The sequence below is a fragment of the Perca fluviatilis genome, chromosome 24, assembly GCF_010015445.1.
Source record: "Perca fluviatilis chromosome 24, GENO_Pfluv_1.0, whole genome shotgun sequence".
In the NCBI taxonomy this organism is placed as follows: Eukaryota; Metazoa; Chordata; class Actinopteri; order Perciformes; family Percidae; genus Perca; species Perca fluviatilis.
Genome location: NC_053135.1, coordinates 11,854,721 through 11,872,317, shown reverse-complemented (window position 1 = coordinate 11,872,317; position 17,597 = coordinate 11,854,721). Strand labels below are relative to the sequence as shown.

General features: G+C 43.0%; 1 protein-coding gene across 2 annotated transcripts in view; it reads right to left on the bottom strand.

Moving 5' to 3' along the window:
• Window positions 1-17,597, bottom strand: part of LOC120554149 (receptor tyrosine-protein kinase erbB-4-like) — a 300,052-nt gene that overhangs the window by 280,123 nt on the left and 2,332 nt on the right. The window lies entirely within an intron of this gene.

The following is a 17,597-nucleotide window of genomic DNA, read 5'->3' as shown; positions in this document are numbered from 1 at the left end:
AGCAGGAAAATGTGGAAGAAAACAAAGCAAGGCGTCTCCCAGGGGTGATGCAAGGCCTTCACTCAGAGTGAATGTTAAACGGTTTGGACGTGCGGCAGAAATTTAACATCCTCATAATGTTTCCCTCGAAGAGTTGCCTTTTTCTTCCTTTTTCACATTTGCCTCGAATGAGGGTTTATGTGGTCTCCTGTGGCATGTCTACGGTAAAAGGAGCTGTGAACTTGTTCGCGAGGGGAACGAAGGAGCGTGAATGTAGCTTCTTATATGTTTGATGTCACACAACAAAGAGCGTTCAGCCTGGAAGCGCTGCGCTGCGAAACAGCAACACAGCACAGTGACAAACTTAGAATGCCGTGTCAGCTTTCGGCATTGCTGACTTTCCCCTCCCCTTGTGTGTGTGTGTGTGTGTCTCTCTCTCTCTCTCTCTCTCTCATGCCAGTCAAAAACTTCCAGACTGAGAAAATAAGACGGAGGGATACGGGAGTTGATACCCATCAGAAGACAGGATTTAAGAGGGAGGAGAGCAAGAGTGAGCGACAGCTCGCACTGTCCCAGGACTGCCTCCACTGTCACTCCTGCCTGCGGCGTACGCACCACGGATGGGGACTCGCACTTAGGTCGCACACACAGTGACTTCAGCCTCGACTTGAGCCTGGTCCTCAAAAAACTTCAGACTCGACTCGAGATGCAGGACTCGTGACCAATCTTTATTGTTAGGAGACGTCTTATGAGCTGAATGTTATTCCCCTCCCTGCGTAACCTATAACCTACCTACGCAATACGTAACGTATCTGCCGCGCGGCTACACGTGAGAGAATACAACAAACACGTCGAACCGCAGATTCTGGTCAGAATCTGAGTCTGATGCTGCTCCATTGGGCTGGGATTATGACCTACAACCAATCAGAGCAATGGAGTATGTGATGTATTACATTACATGTCATTTAGCTGACGCTTTTATCTATCGCTATTTTATCTTTAGCTATATATGTCAGAGGTCGCCTCTGGAGCAACTAGGGAGTTAAGTGTCTTGCTCAGGGACACATTTGTTGATGTATCGCAGTGGGAATCGAACCCCGATCTCCCGGATCATATCCACTGCGCCATCACCACCACCATGTATGTTGAGCGACGCGTAGTTGTCAACAGAACTCAGAACAACAGAACATTTGGTTAACATCACACTGGGTTAGAGAGTCTGGGGGATTTGTTGACTTACAGTAGTTTATTTCAGCTGTCATTAATTGTAGACACAGTGCACATTACAGGGGTTGTGCTCTGTAAAAATAGGTTACAGTGAATATTGCTGATAATTAGTTAATTGGGAGAATATTAATTTTGGTGCTGTAAGGTATAACATTTTCGGTATTTCTTTTATTTTCTTACGGCCCCACAGAGCCTGCACAATAGGAGGCAAGGTCTGTCATTATGACTCGACAGACAAGGGAGTCCTTTCTTCTTTAGTACCTCAATAGTTGGTCTGTGCTGTACCGTATGTTAATGTTTCACATCTCTTCCGACTGCACCCTATCCGGAGAATGTACCTTCAAGGTTGAAAGCACTTAATTGGAAGTCGCTTTGGATAAAAGCATCAGCTAAATGACATGCAATGTAAAAATACTTGAGTTATTGACTTGAAAGTAAAACATTTTTGGTGTTATTTTTGTCATGTTGCAATCCCTTTTTATTTTTTACACTGATTACATACCAAATAGTCTTGCTTTGCCAGACCATCCGACTGCTGCGGAGCGGAGGAGGGTCTGGCTACTCCACATAGCAATGCGGGATGGGAGAAAACCAATCACAATCGTCTTGGGCGGTGCTAAGCGCCGGATGGAGCCGCTGCAAATATATATATATATATATATATATATATATATATATATATATATATATATATATATGTGCGCAGTGTTCCAAACGGCCTGGATGGAACGCAGCAGGGTATACAACACTAATTATAACCACGAGAGACTTGAACTCTAGCTCAGAGACTTGTAGGCATGGCTCTGGTATGCACTTCCATCACTCCTCTAAACGAGTGCTGAAGCATGATTACAATCTCAAAAGTGCCAGCAACACTCAAGACAACAATTGATTATGCCCGTTTTCCCCATGGCACTTGAGAAATCACTCGAACGTAGACGACTCGCAATCTAAAACTATTTGTTGGTTCAAGAATGGAAACTGTGAAACTGTGACCAACAATCAGTACACAATCAGCTATTTTGGCCACACAATGTGATGGGTCAAATACATGGCATGCTCATTTACATACACATATATACACTCACCTAAAGGATTATTAGGAACACCTGTAAGATTTCTCGTTAATGCAATTATCTAATCAACCAATCACATGGCAGTTGCTTCAATGCATTTAGGGCTGTCGTCCAGGTCTAGACAATCTCCTGAACTCCAAACTGAATATCAGAATGGGAAAGAAAGGTGATCTAAGCAACTTTTAGCGTGGCATGGTTGTTGGTGCCAGATGGGCTGGTTTGAGTATTTCATAATCTGCTCAGTTACTGGGATTTTCACGCACAACCATTTCTAGGTTTTACAAAGAATGGTCTGAAAAAGGAAAAACATCCAGTATGCGGCAGTCCTGGGGGGCTAAAATGCCTTGTTGATGCTAGAGGTCAGAGGAGAATGGGCCGACTGATTCCAGCTGATAGAAGATCAACTTTGACTCAAGTAACCACTCTTTACAACCGAGGTATGCAGCAAAGCATTTGTGAAGCCACAACACGCACAACCTTGAGGCGGATGGGCTACACCAGCAGAAGACCCCACCGGGTACCACTCATCTCCACTAAAAATAGGAAAATGAGGCTACAATTTGCACAAGCTCACCAAAAATGGGACAGTTCAAGACTGTAAAAATGTTGCCTGGTCTGATGAGTCTCGATTTCTGTTGAGACATTAAGATGGTAGAGTCAGAATTTGGCGTAAACAGAATGAGAACATGGATCCGTCATGCCTTGTTACCACTGGGCAGGCTGGTGGTGGTGGTGTAATGGTGTGGGGGGTGTTTTCTTGGCACACGTTAGGCCCCTTAGTACCAATTGGGCATCATTTAAATCCCACAGCCTACCTGAGCATTGATTCTGACCATGTCCATCCCTTTATGACCACCATGTACCCATCCTCTGATGGCTACTTCCAGCAGGATAATGCACCATGTCACAAAGCACGAATAATTTCAAATTGGTTTCTTGAACATGACAATGAGTTCACTGTACTAAAATGGCCCCCACAGTCACCAGATCTCAACCCAATAGAACATCTTTGGGATGTGGTGGAACGGGAGCTTCATGCCCTGGATGTGCATCCCACAAATCTCCATCAACTGCATGTTGCTATCCTATCAATATGGGCCAACCTTTCTAAAGAATGCTTCCAGCACCTTGTTGAATCAATGCCACGAAGAATTAAGGCAGTTCTGAAGGCAAAAGGGGGTCAAACACGGTATTAGTAGGGTGTTTCTAATAATCCTTTAGGTGAGTGTGTGTGTGTGTGTGTGTATGTATATATATATATATATATATATATATATATATATATATATATATATATATATATATATATATATATATAAATAAAAGCTCACAAGCCTTTATTATTGATTACTTATACTTGATACTATTATATCTCATTGTGTTGAATTAGTCCGGAACTTTTTTTCTCCACTGCTACCAAAAAAAGTCCACACAAGTTCTAGAAAACTGTCATACTATGTAGGGTAAGACATAATGGTTTGCCATTTTATCTATCTATCTTTTATCTAGCAGAAATCGGCCTTTTATTAAATATCAGATATCAGTGTCCTCTATCACAGATATGATGGATGGTCTTTCCTAACCACAGCTGCATTTAAAAAAAAAAAAAAAGTCTGAGCTGCAATGCGGATTTATTTTCATTGTCATTCTATATTAGTTTAACAGTCTATATTTGTATTCATTTTAAGCTATATTGCGAAGTTTCTGTCGCCCCCATGAGGAATTCTAAATAATGACAACAACGCTGTCGGCGCGTCCATGTGATACAAGCCTTATGTGATCGCACGCACGCACGCCCCCACGCGGTTGCCAGTAGCCACGGAGGACACGGAGGATTACAAAAACATGATGGACTCTTCAGAAGAGCTAATGAACATAGCCATACTGAGAAATACAGAGAGAGTCGTGTGGAGCTGACAGTCTTGATTAGCTTTGCAGCAACTCATTTGGCAATGGCTTGAATGTAACGGACGTTCATGGATATCAAAAAGTTACGCACTAAAGCTTTAAGTCTTCATTTAAAGGCAGGTGTAGTGGGTCACCTTGGCTGATGGAGCTGCAAGGCTCTCAAATAGGAACGCATTAGCTCAGGTTGAAAGTAATGAATGAGGAGTTGGTGTGGATGTTCTGAAGGCTTTTCCACCCACTGTCATTGTATTTACCAGCATCTAAATATAGCCCTATCTACAGGGTATGAGACTATTAAAAAGGCTAAGTAGACAAGAGGATATGAATAAAAATGACAATTAAGCCAGATATTTCTTTCAGTTCTGGGCAAATATCAATGTAAATGTTTGTAATTTTCACTAACATTTTCAGTTTGCTTCTACCTGCAACTCATACTTTTGTCACGCATACTGAATTTCTATCGACTTTCTTAATTAACACTGAAGAAGTATCCTTGGATAAACTTTCAGCCCAGATTTGCTTTCAGTCCAACAAAACCTCACACTCCGTACCAAAAAACGGACGTGACGATGGAAGTAGGTCAGGTAGAAGACCAGAAACAAGTGACAACGTTTGTTGTGTTGCTATTGGCTGGCGGTGCGAGTTCAACAATGATGTCAAAAAAAAGTTCTTTTAAGTGAATTTTACAGGGGAATTAGAGCTCACAAAGAAACCAGAAACGCACTTTGGAATTTGTCAGTTTCATAGTCTTCAACAAAAGTGAACGAGAGGCAACATGGTTATGTGCAGAAGCTGCTGCAAGTGTCCGCAATCTCTCAGACACAGATGAACGCGACCATGGCTTACGTTTCTTTACTTTTTGACATCCATGTTATTAATAAATGTTGCCTGTTATCCGCAACATAAAGAGGAGTAGCACACATAGCATATGCATGATAGGATACAGTCAATATAACCATGTCCAGGAACAAAATGTCAACTGTTACTTTAAATCAGTGGAGATTATAGTAGCTCAGGATAATTAATAAGAAAAGCTTAGGAGAGCTTAAAGTCGATCACAGCAGTCAGATTTAAGAGGAGAATTTGGAATAGCTTGTATTTGAGCCAAAATACAGGTCACCGCTCATTTTCCTTCGCTACGTTACCAGAGTTTGTGTAAGGAAGAGGGTGCTACAGTCACCTGCTCCTTCTGTTTTGAACAAGCCCTGCCTTGGGTCAGCCCTCCAAACACACACACACGCACACACACACACACACACACACACACACACACACACACACACACACACACACACACACACACACACACACAATATACAAGCCTGCCTAGTGCACGTACACACCTCCAGATGCACACACATGCACACTGCACCACGCACATGCACGCCTGAGGGATGTGCACACATGCTAATAAGCACTAGTCACAAACAAACACACACACACACCTGATGCCATTTGGTAGCGGCGGCCTTGAGACGCGGTGCTCTAATTAAGTAAATGAGAGAATCGGAGGGGCAGATGGTGGGAGAAGAAGAAAAAGCAAATAGCCACACTTCCTCCTCTTTTTGTCTGGGTAGCCCACAGGGCTGCAACTGTTTCCCTTCCTCTCACCTATGACTCTTCTTTTTATTTTTTTTCCACTTCTTCTGCTTGCTTGCCTGCCTTTCTCTGGTAATTCATTATGGAAGAACACACATCACGCCCGCTTTCTTGTTGTCGAGATCTCTGTCTTTTACCTCCGTTTTCCTCCCCCTCTACGCTTGTTTCTCTGCCTTCTTCGCCAGCATCTGCACGTGCTTTACTGTACCTCCACGTCAATTGCCCTAAAGGTAGCTATCACGTCCCGGAAAGGAAATGAAAAACTCCCTGTATGCAGGGAAATGAAATATGACTGCCTGTGTGAGTGTCCGTGTATCTAATATGTTCCCATGTAGGACAAACTGCATATCTTTTACCCTTCCCTTATTTTATGTCAGTGTCAATTTCTGTGCTGCTTAATGTAATGGCTTGTGTGTGTGTGTGTGTGTGTGTGTGTGTGTGTGTGTGTGTGTGTGTGTGTGTATATATTATTTGTCTGGCACTACAGCAACTCTCTCACACGGTCTCATCTTCACTTAAAATGAAAAAAAAAATGTTTCTGCACCGACGCTCTGCTTGCTAGCCCAGTCAAACCATGACATTCAGTTTGAGTGAAGTAGCTGTGACAGAGATTGCTCGAATGTGTTGGCGCTCTGGGAATCCTGATGGCAGGTGAAAGGTCCAAAATGAGTGTAATTATAGAAGTGAAAAGTTCTAATCCTTAGTTTTTCCACCCAACAAAAAGACGAGATGCATTATTTCTCCAACCTTTGCTCAACCGTGTCAGATCTGAGTGAGTGAACGGATGCCTCTCTCTGCTTTACAAACACTGACTAATGATTTTTTTTTTTTTTTTTTTTTTTACCTAATTGGATTAAGGGTGTTTCCTCAACTGAAAAATAAAAAAACCCCTCTAAAAGCAGTCTATAATCTGGCACATAAAGCGATGACAGACCACAACAATGAGTTTTGTGAGCGAACCTGTTTGTACGCCCCACTGCCCCGCGGTTGAAACATGATTTCAAGGGAGTGAGAGCCTCTTGAGAATTTCATTTTCAAGCGGAACACGGGCTCGCAGAGGGCAGCAGCGTGACGGTATATGAAGCGCTGTCTGGAGCGCCAGACGATGGAACCACGTGTGTTTCGCCTCTATCTGTCCCTGTATTTATCTCCGGCTTTCTAAATGTCTCTCTGTCTGCCTTTCATACTCGCTCTGTCTCTTCTCTCAGGATTTTCTCCCACCGCTTATCTGCAGGAAAACACATGAATACATGCAGCCGCTCTGGAATTCATGGACTTGGAACGAACCTGCGATGTAGCAACATTCAGACATTTCAAGTATCATTTCAGCCTTGATTGCTACTTTATATTATAGTCTCTCTTGTTTGGGCTCCTACACCAGAAGCTTGTCAATTACATTCCAGGTTTTCATGTGCTGAAATAATTAATACATTTGTTTGAGTCATTTTCTAAAGCAAAAAAAATGCACACTGATTCCAGCTTCACACAATATTTATTTCATTGTAAATTGTATATGATTGGTTTTTAAATGAAAGATGAAACAAGCAGTTTGAGTCAGACTTCAACTTAAGCTCTGGGGAGTCTCATTAGCTGAAAAATCATGTTATCACTACTTCCATTTGATTAGTTGTAGCCCTTAAATGAACAACCCTGTCAGCTACAAAATACATTCATGTATACTGCAAATTCCCTATGCCAAATAACATTTCTGAAGGAAATAGTGTGATCTTGTTACAGAGCCACAAAGTCCACAGAGGGAGGACATCATGACGGACAGATGGGTCAACCAAACATCTCGGGACTTAGGCAAAGGGGACCACTTTTTATTTATTGTGTACTGTTCCATAACCTTAACTAAGATGTTCTTTAAACCCAAACCAAATTAATTTTGCCCCTAAATCTAAACAACATTTTCAAAAAAAATGTAATAGTGATTTGTAACCACTTGAAAAGGCCTGACCACTATCTTTTCCTAACCTTAAATGTCCAATATTGTAAAAAGGTAATTTTTTTATTTTAAAGCAGGTCGGGATGTTATATAAATTATGTGAAAGTATCAAAACGTTAAATCTACAGAGAAACACACAAAGCCTGTATTCAACTATACTATAGATAGGTAGAAAGTGCCGCTCCAGTGCTGTTACAGTCATTCCCCGGCTGCAATGATACAAAGTGGGGGGGGGAGGGGGGGGGGGGAGAAAAAAAAAAAAAAAGAGGGGGTGGGGGTTTGTGGGGGGGGGAAAAAAAGACATGCAAAAAGTCAAAAAAAAAAAACAGAGTGTTTCAGACAGAGGTTTTTTTTTTCAGATGGACAGTATGAGAAAATAATGTGTTATTGAACATTAAAGCATGTAAACATGTTCTAGTAGAAACCCAAAATTCAAGTATGAACCTGAACGTGAGCATGTTGTGGGTTAAAAATAAAATAAAATCACTGTTCAGCCACAATACATTTTTGGTACTGACTGGCAGTAAATGCATCTATAGCATAGTATAGTACAACAGAGTATTGAAAAGCTACATGCACCAAGTAGAAAACCTTTTTCCGTTTTCTTCAAGAAATGTTTTGACTTTATAGGAAAGTAGAAATTATAAAAAGTAGACAGTTTTGAACAGTTTGTAGATATGTGCATAATCCAGTAGGCCTTACCCTAAAAAGCAAAATATATGTGCCAATGCAAATGAGTTGTATGTGATTTAATTAAAAGAACACATGGTTGGAAATAAACAAACCCACATGCAGTATTAGATGTTCTTTTTCTTGTCTTCAGGTACAACCAGCACATGACCCCATTAGCTTTATCCATAGAGACAAAACAAGTCTGTGTATGTGTGTATGAATGATGATGATGCATCCGCAATCACACAACATATACCTGACAAACACACAACCACAGATCACACACACACATACTGTACACAGTGAGTGCCTGTGTGGCCCGGGCTGATTAATTGGAGCGGTTAGCGGCGGTGATAGCTGTGCTCCTCAGAGACAACACAGTCTCTCTCACTCCACCTTAACCTCTGCTGGACACGCACGCACGCACACACACACACACACACACACACACACACACACACACACACACACACACACACACACACACACACACACACACACACACACACACACACACACACACACACACACACACACACACACACTACACTAAAAAAAACATTTTTTTTTTTTTTTTTTTTTCTCCCCTTTTGCAAGTGACCCATCATCAGATCACTTTCACCTTGCCGAAAGCGATTTTGCCGCGGAGCAACTGGTTAAGGTACGACGCAGGGGAGAACTCAGGTGAGGGGGGGTGTGTGTGTGTGTGTGTGTGTGTGTGTGTGTTTGCCTCTCAGCTGCAGTCGGATATTAATGAACAGACGCACAAAACCATAGAAATGCACAAACAGATTCTTAAAAGTGCACTCTTTGCAGCACTCTCTAATCTTTCTTGGTGCTGAAGGTGACACACACACACACACACACACACACACACACACACACACACACACACACACACACACACACACACACACACACACACACACACACACACACACACACACACACACACACACACACACACACACACACACACACAATTATAGCAAGGCCTGGCCAAGGTTTTCTCCTCAACGAGTTTTATGTACCTTTAAAACCAGCCGAATGAGCGGCCATATTTCTGCTGGGCTGCAAGGTGACTTCAGAGAGGCAAAAAAAGGGGGGAGGTGGGGGGTAATTAGAATAAGAAGAACAAGTGGCGCCACAGAAAGAGTCTCCACCTCTGGTCGAGGTATTGTTCCACGCCGACCGACCCACAATCCCTCACAATCGCCCTCCTCTCTCTTCCCATTGTCTTCCTCTGATCCTCTCATGCTGCCCCCTTATCTCTCCTAAGAGACTTCCCATCTCTTTTACCTCCGCTTTGTCTCGCTTTGTCTTGCCTCGCTCTCTAATACACACACACACACACACACACACACACACACACACACACACACACACACACACACACACACACACACACACACACACACACACACACACACACACACACCTCCACCTTTTCCCTCCCTCACTCTCTCTATTCCCTTCCTCCCCAGTCAGCTGTCACGGCTGCCACTTTCTCGCGCCCACTCATTTATTACAGGTCACCATCGCAGGAGGGGCCGTTTTAAAAAGGACAACGTGCCCCGTCGAAACACACAGACACACACACACACACACACATACATACACACACACACACACACACACACAACCTCTAAATCATACAGTATAGATGGATATGCAAATACTGTACATAAACACATGCAAACATGTAATGGGAATTATGTAGCTCCCCAGAACTTTTTCAGGTGGTGCTTACCACAAGGATATGCTATTCAGTGTTCAACAAGCTCTTCAGACTCATTGTTTTAACCAAAAGTGAACCACTTTGATTCTCCAAAAAATTGCCAATTGATGTCTCTTCCCATCTTTGAACTGACTTACTTTGTATGTAATTGCGCCCCACAATAAAATTGCCTTGCGTTTGGTTTGGACACACCATAACAGCTTCCTTAAGTCACTCTTACTCTTTTTTTTTTTTTTAACAGCTAAGTAAAATTTTTTGAATATTACCACAATAAAAAAAAAGAAAAAAAAAAGACAGAACACAACGGTAACACAGAATTGCATTTTGTTGAATAAGCCACTACAAATGTGGTCATTTGGGTCCGCGACGGACACTCAAACTCCCAGAGGGACTGACAAATGTAGAGATACTACAGGCATTGTATTTAATTCAAATACAGTACATTCTCATATATATATATATATATATAAAAACTCACATTCATATACAGTACATGCTGTACTGCATGTGCACAAAACAAAGACGTGGCTACATTCTGCTTTCATTATTATGGCCTTCACAAAGAACACAGCATGTTTCCATGGTTCGCACACAGTTCTAATCTTGTAGAATTAGCTGAACACGAGTCTGAGTCGAGGAGAGTGACGCTCTTGTTGATCTGGGTTTGCGCCCTTTGAATGCTGTAGCAACAGCTCACTGATGTTTTTTTTTTAATCCTTGCAAACGTTGCCTTTCTCTGCCATGACGACAACTGGAAAAATACTATAATCTCTTATTAAATATATATATATATATATATATTTTTTTTTTGTTGGGCAAATACTCAGAAAAGAATAAAAGCAGACAGACTCTGGCAGAAATAGCCTGATAGACAGAGAGGCGCGACGCTAAGCATACAGAGTATCAATCACTCACAGCACACACACACACACACACACACACACACACACACACACACACACACACACACACACACACACACACACACACACACACACACACACACACACACACACACACACACACACACACACACTGCCAGACAGATTAGGGCCCTGATTAAGGCGGGTGTCGCATAAAAGTCTTGGAACAGTAAATATCCTTAATTTGTAGTGTAATTAAACAGATTAGCTGCCGTGAATATCTTAACAGGGATTAGCTGACACACAATACACCAGGCGGGCTTGACTACACACACATACTGTGCGCGCATACACACACACACACACACACACACACACACACACACACACACACACACACACACACACACAAAGACATGCACAGACACAGAGAGGAAGTAAACTAATGAAAATGTCCAAAATAGCTTGTTTTTTAACTACAGTAAAACAGAAAATGCCACACCGAGACAGACAAGTTGGTGTGTGTGTGTGTGTGAGTCCGTGTGTGTAGTGACGTCACATAAGAGAGAGAGAGAGAGAGAGAGAGAGAGAGAGAGAGAGAGAGAGAGAGAGAGAGAGAGAGAGAGAGAACAGAGGTAAAGACACAAATCTACAGGTCGGGTTGAATTGCTGGATCGACACGCGCGCAGATGAGGGATTAGAGATCAGTGATCATTTCTCCTTTCACAGGCTTTCATTAAAATGCCAGACTTTGTCAAGGTTACAGTGGAAAAAAATTCTATTGTTATTCTAATGCCCTCTATTGTGCTGCGCTGAGAGCCAGAACAAAAAGCAATGGAAGCAAGTGAAAGAAGTTAAAGAAACAAAAAAAAAAAAAGGAAAAAGGCCAGACTAGTTGTGAAAGACTGAGTTGATTTCACTTGATCCTGCTTCACCAAGGAAGTGCTGCCAATCAAAAGGAAGCTGAACACTGTCCCACTTCCTGTGTTGGCCTTGTGCCTGAGAACAGCACTGCAAATCTGAATTCAAAGCCACCGCTTGCAAGCACAGAGACACAAATGGATGCATATGCACACCTATATTTACATTTACAAGGCGGATCAAGCCTCGACTCAAAACCATAACCCCTTGCCCTAACCTAAACCTTATGCTAATCCTAATGCTAGCGTAAAAACACACCCTTAAAGCTGCACTAATGAATATTTTCAGATTAATTAGGTGCAACTTTAAAGATCTTTGATTTGGAATTGCCAACTCTAGTCAATTAAAAGGTCCCATGACACGGTGCTCTTTGGATACATTTCTATAGGCCTTAGTGGTCCCCTAATACTGTATCTGAAGTCTCTTTTATATTGACCTTAGTGGTCCCCTAATACTGTATCTGAAGTCTCTTTTATATAGGCCTTAGTGGTCCCCTAATACTGTATCTGAAGTCTCTTTTATATAGGCCTTAGTGGTCCCCTAATACTGTATCTGAAGTCTCTTTTATATAGACCTTAGTGGTCCCCTAATACTGTATCTGAAGTCTCTTTTATATAGACCTTAGTGGTCCCCTAATACTGTATCTGAAGTCTCTTTTATATTGACCTTAGTGGTCCCCTAATACTGTATCTGAAGTCTCTTTTATATAGACCTTAGTGGTCCCCTAATACTGTATCTGAAGTCTCTTTTATATAGACCTTAGTGGTCCCCTAATACTGTATCTGAAGTCTCTTTTATATTGACCTTAGTGGTCCCCTAATACTGTATCTGAAGTCTCTTTTATATAGACCTTAGTGGTCCCCTAATACTGTATCTGAAGTCTCTTTTATATAGACCTTAGTGGTCCCCTAATACTGTATCTGAAGTCTCTTTTATATAGACCTTAGTGGTCCCCTAATACTGTATCTGAAGTCTCTTTTATATTGACCTTAGTGGTCCCCTAATACTGTATCTGAAGTCTCTTTCCCGAAATTCAGCCTTGGTGCAGAATTACAGACACTAGAGTCAGTCCCACAATGAGCTTTCCTTAGGATGTGCCATTTCTGAGATGGGGGGGGGGAGGGCAAGGTGGAGATTAGGGGTGTGGCCTTGACCAACTGCCACTTTGCTCCTTTGAAAGCCATGATGTCTCTCTCTCTCATGGGTGGGCCAAATTCTCTGGGCGGGCAAAGCAGAGAAAGGGGAGGTAACCTTGCTCCTTATGACCTCATAAGGAGAAGATTCCAGATCGGCCCATCTGAGCTTTCATTTTCTCAAAGGCAGAGCAGGATACCCAGGGCTCGGTTTACACCTATCACCATTTCTAGCCACTGGGGGACCATAGGCAGGCTGGGGGAAGTCATATTAATGTTAAAAAACCTCATAAAGTGAAATTTTCATGCCATGGGACCTTCAATTAGTATTTAGCTTTGGATGTGCAACAAATCATCCATTTTTTTTTTTTAAATGAAGCGCCAAAAGGAGACAAAGCTCACAAGCTTAGCAGACACGGAGACACGTACATGCGTGTAGCATGTAAATGACAGTTTGAGTAGTGTATGAAGGAGCCGCCGACAGCATGTTGTCCACAAAACAAATTGGGTGTCGTAATTAAAAAGGTGGAAAAATGTTTTTCATTCTCCCTGCATGTTCAGTGACTCACGCACACTGCTAATGAAAGACAGAGGGAGGAGTGAGTGTCTGTCTGGGTCTGTGTGTGTGTGTGTGTGTGTGTGTGTGTGTGTGTGCGTGTGTGTGTGTGTGCGTGTGTGTGCGCGCAGATATGTGTGTGAGAGAAAGAGGAGGGAGATGCGAGAAACTAAAAAAGCTGTTAAAAGAGAAGAAAAGCAGAGGCAGTGAAAGATGAAACAGAGCAGGGAAATAAAACAAAAGCACAATGGAGATGTTAATGGATGAGAACAGGAAGGAGACAAAGTGTGTGTGAGGAAGAGAAGAAGAGATAAGGAAATAGATAGATAGAGGAAAGGAAAAGAGATGACAATTGTGTGAGAAGCTAATGAAATAGAAGTCAAATAAAAGAAGAGAAACTCTGAAGTGGTGTGAGCGGACCGGCATTGCTAGGCAAGAACAGTGTGTGTGTGTGTGTGTGTGTGTGTGTGTGTGTGTGTGTGTGTGTGTGTGTGTGTGTGTGTGTGTGTGTGTGTGTGTGTGTAGTGTAGGAAGCCCCTCAGACGCAGAATGGAGGCATTTGTCTCTGAGTGGAATTACAAGTGGCGGGCCGAAGAAACCCTCCAGTGGTTGAGAAAGAAACAGAAGAGGGATGAAAAAAAAATAGATTCCTCTGTCTTTCCTGTCCTTTCTTTTCTTGGGCCATGCCTTGCTTACTGTGTGTGTGTGTGTGTGTGTGTGTGTGTGTGTGTGTGTGTGTGTGTGTGTGTGTGTGTGTGTGTGTGTTTGTGGGTGAAAGAGAGCAAGACCGTTAAGAACAACACAAACCACTAAAAGTAGATTCAAGACTTGTTCTTAAAGCAAACAATGAGGGAGCATAAAGCTGCCTCAAACCTAAGAGGCCACAAAGGCTTCTACTGGCTTTCACCCATGCACTTGCACGTGTGTGTGTGTGTGTGTGTGTGTAAAATAAAAGGCTAAAGTTAAAAAAGCTGAATCAGCATGCGATTAGAAATTAAAAGAACACATGTAGATTTTGGGGGGTGTTAACAGTAAATCCCTGTGCATGGGTGTAGCCTACTGTGTTTTCTGGGAGGGAGTGAGATCTCAGTCCTCCTGAAAAGGGGCATTTGTGCCAGGCTTCCAGCGTCCCACTAGCAAATCCAACTCGCAGTAGGAGTTGGCACCGGACGCCTTAGCCCAACCAAAGCCAACCCTGCTCATCATTAGGCAGCAAAAGGAACGGAGGTTCAAAAGTCGGTCCTGCCAAACGCACAAACACCGCGCCAGAGACGGAGAGGGGACTAAGAAGCGTCGGGGATGATTATAGAGGCCAATAAAGCTGCTATTTTGCACCCAAGTCTTGGATGTTTTCCTTCCCATGCTGTGCAGTTGTGATTCCGCATGTCAATATTTGGGTGGTTCGCACGCTCGGAGGAACAAAAGAGCCTCTGTACAGCCGGCGGGCAAAGAAAATGTCAGCAAACAGGCTTGTGATGTCGCCGGATCGCTTCGGAATGCCTGGGAAGAGAAAAGTACGAGACAGCGTCATCTTTGTTTGGCCCGTGCAGATGATAATCTGAACGCTGATTCAGACGGACAGTACCACGAGAGTTAGCGCTGCGGTCTCAGGCCTCTGAAGAGCGTTCCGTCACCCCCCACGCGGTACATACTGTACATAGTCATTCGCAAGGCTTCCCCTGCGGCCCCGCTGAGACTGTCCAGTTGTGAAAGAGGAAGCAAATAACAGCCCACACTCCAGTGTCACCCTCACTAGAACTGCAATTATCATTCTTTTGTGCATACGGACATATTTTATTCCCCCTCTTCCTCGCTCCGTCTCTTTCACCGGAAAGACACCGACAATCGCACAGAAAGCGTCGATCTCTATCAGGTCGTCAGAAACGTTCACGGGGCATTCGACTAACGTTCGGCCCAATGCCTGGCGCGGCTTAAGCCTGGCAGATATCAAGTTATGATAGCAATGTTGACTAATTTAGAGCAAGATTGAATTCCTTCACCTCCCTCATCTCTCATGCTGTCAAATAAAAGGGCTCGCAGTCTAGACTGATGCTATCAAAAAGAAAGCTTAATTAGCTGGTAATAAATTCTCATTTCCGCCAGTCTTCTACAAAAGCCTCGGCCAGCTCCGTGGCTGTGTGTGCCAGCTGACGGACGCCCAGTAATTTGATACATGGCATTCAGCGGGTTCCCTTCCCGCCACCTCCCCCTTCCCCTTCCCCTTCCCCCCCGGCCATTTCACAAGAGAGCAAGTCTTTAAATGTCACCCAAACACACACACACACACACACACACACACACACACACACACACACACACACACACACACACACACACACACACACACACACACACACACACACACACACGTGTGAATGTAGCATTTGTCATACACACCGGAGAGCTAGCGCGATTAAAATGTTTGAGCCATTTGTTTCTATCGAGCAGGAAAACAGACCGCTTGATACATGATGGTGAAACTGCTAGTGGGAGCTTCATTTAAAGAAGTGAGTTGCTCATGAGAATACTATCATCTTTTGGCGTGGCATTTCGCCGAGTTCCTTGACAGTACCTTGACCCCAAAGAGCTAAATCAGCGGACTATTACACAACTGGAACGCTGTACAAAAGAAAGCTGGATTTAATCAAAGAGGAGTCCTTCACTACTACAAAGAAGATGGACCGAGCTCTAAATTTCCTTCTTGAGCTTGGAAACAGTAGTTTGACAGAAAGTTTTTTTTCCCCCCGACAGAGCTTTAAACTGCATCTCCTCAGATGACGGAGGTAGAATTGTCGAATTTAGGACGAACGGAGGAATGTTCAATTTCAAAACTCCAAACGTCATTAACTCTGGTTGCCATTTTCAGCAACCAAATTGTTTTTTCCAAGTAAAAATGCCAACATCCTCCGGTCTCAGCTTCTCAAATGGGAGAATTGGATGTTTCTCTAGAATAGTGAACTAAAATATCTTTGAGTTTTAGACAGTCGAATAACACAAGCTATTTGAATGCATGATCTTAGGCTGTGAGAAACGATGGCCGTTCTTCGCTATTTTCACATTTGATAGACAAAAACGATCAAGAGAATAACAATAATTATGAGAATAATCATTGGTCGCATCCCTAACCCTACTATCCTACTGAAAGCCAAAAAGCCATGGCCGGTTTACTTCCTTCAGAGCGATCAGGGAACTTTGGCCGAGAAAAGTTAACTTAAAAAGGTGCTCTAAGCGATGTCACGTGTTTTTTTTAGGCTAACATTTTTTGTCACATACAGCAAACATCTCCTCACTATCCGCTAGCTGTCTGTCCCCTGAACACACTGTAAAAAAAACACGGTCTCTGTAGACAGCTCAGGCTCCACAAACGGCAACAAAAACAAACTGTGCCAACCTGCACCACCAAACCTAACAAACAGTCTTCCAGCCAATAACCGACAAGAAGAATTTGGGGGTGAAGGGAGGGGGGAGGGGACGGGATGAGGAGGAGGGAGGGGCGAACTAGACTTTGTTTTGTTTGACAATACTTCGAACGTCAACAAGAAGTGACATCACCCAACATCGCTTAGAGCACCTTTAATAATTGTTCCGATTTTTTTTTTTGTGCGATGTTTTCCACAGTGAAGGGGAAATGATTAATGAACCCTTAAACACATCGGTTGGGTCAATCCTGAGCTCTGAATCCGTTTATTTTATATGAACATGAATATGAGTCAGCGGGAGGCCACGCCTCTACACAGAAACACTGAGATTCTCCCGCCGCACTGCCAACAGACAGTGAGACAAGTCATCAATCAAGTTGCTCGCAGTGTGAAGGCACACATGGTCGCACTGTATATCACGCAAACACACAGATGCATGCACGTAGTTTAGTGTATACAGACCAGCTGACTGGCAGGAATTCTGCAGACATTTGTCTCGCAGCTGGAGCGTACAGACAGATTCAATCACCATGTTAAACACCGCTGAAGTGAACATCT